Below are 1,794 nucleotides of genomic sequence, written 5' to 3'. Positions count from 1 at the left end.
GAGAACAGAGAAAGGTGTTAAGGAGTTATGAGAAGTGGTAGAGTCAGATTAGAGGAAGTACAGATTCCCATGGGGATACAGCATAAGGAATGAGACATGAATCTGAAGAGTGGACTCTGTCCAGACTGCAATGGCAGAGTGCAGTCCATGATTCAAGTAGTTCTGATAATTTTGAGGAGCCATGGAAATCAGATCTTATCATAGCTTCCACTTTGTGAATGACGAAAGTCAGCTTTTCATCATTGTGACAAAAATACCTGAGAAAAATCAACTTAAAGGAAGAAAAATTTATTTTGGCTCACAATTTCAGAACTTTAGTTCATGGTCAGCTGGCTCCATTGTTTTTAGGCCTGTTAGGAGGCAGAAACATCATGGCAGATGGAAATGATGGAGAAAAGCTGCTCACTTCATGGCAAAGAGGCAGGGGGATAGATAGATAGATACATAGATAGATGGGGGGGAGTAGTTAAAAACAAGATATATCTTTCCAGGACAGGTCCTAGTGATATACTTCCTCCAACTAGGCCCTACCTCCTACATTTTTAACTACCTCTTGATAGTCCATGGAATATCAACCCATCAATGTATTAATCTACTGATGAGATCAGAACCACAATGGCCCACCCCCACTCCCTGTATTCTAAACATTGCTGCATTGGGGATCAAGCCTTTGACACATGAGCCTTTGGGGACAATTTCATATCCAAATTATAACAGGAAATATCTGTTACATAATGTGTAATGTGAGGTTGGAGTTGTGCCCAAGTGAGATGAGATGATCTTGAGAGGTACACAAAAGTTTCTCTGGATGTTCCTTACATTGTGTTATGGAAACTTTAAGAGTGGGTGAAGCTTTGCCGCATCTACTGCAAGAATGAAGACCATTCTCAGCAATCAGACTGTTGACAGTCCAGAAAATGTCGATATTACTCTGAAGGGTCGCACAGTTATTGTGAAGGGCCCAAGAGGAACCCTCTGGAGGGATTTCAATTATATCAATGCGGAACTCAGCCTCCTTGGAAAGAAAAAGAAGAGGCTACGGGTTGACAAATGGTGGGGAAATAGAAAGGAACTGGCCACTGTTCGCACCATCTGATCCAGCCCAACTGATCATGTACAGAACATGATCAAGGGTGTTACATTGGGCTTCCGTTACAAGATGAGGTCTGTGTATGCTCACTTCCCCATCAACGTTGTTATTCAGGAGAATGGGTCTCTTGTTGAAATCCGAAATTTCTTGAGTGAAAAATACATCCACAGGGTTCGGAATGAGGACAGGTGTTGCTTGTTCAGTGTCTCAAGCTCAGAAAGATGAATTAATCCTTGAAGGAAATGATATTGAACTTGTTTCAAATTCAGCCGCTTTAATTCAGCAAGCCACAACAGTGAAAACCAAGGATATCAGAAAATTTTTGGATGGTATTTATGTTTCTGAAAAAGGAACAGTTCAGCAGGCTGATGAATAAGATCCAAGAGTTGTCCAGTCACAGAAACACGTCCTGGAGTCAATTTGATATTTCAGTGATGCAATAAAAGATCTCTATTGACTTTAACAAAAAAAAGAGTGGGTGAAATAAGAAGTCTCTCCAAATGATGAGTTTTGTTTAGAAATTTTGAGGTAAATATTCAAAGAAGAATGATAAGAGACAGTCAAGAGTTATTTGAATTTTTTTATAATAAGCTTTTGGAGCTGCTTAATTGAAAAAAAAACTATATATTTTTATGCTATGGTAAAAAGCAAAGAAATAAAAAAACATATTCATAATTTTTAGAGAGGATGTGAATTATTTTATG

At 38.8% G+C, this 1,794-nt stretch overlaps 1 pseudogene; it reads left to right on the top strand.

The window, feature by feature from the left end:
• Positions 1-841: 841 nt before the first annotated feature.
• On the top strand, positions 842-1,547 carry LOC107148319 (annotated as a pseudogene).
• Positions 1,548-1,794: the final 247 nt, after the last annotated feature.

This window comes from Marmota marmota, unplaced genomic scaffold (genome assembly GCF_001458135.2).
Source record: "Marmota marmota marmota unplaced genomic scaffold, marMar, whole genome shotgun sequence".
NCBI lineage: Eukaryota > Metazoa > Chordata > Mammalia > Rodentia > Sciuridae > Marmota > Marmota marmota.
The sequence above is the reverse complement of the archived record's forward strand: the minus strand, read 5'-3'. Positions and strand labels throughout refer to the sequence as shown.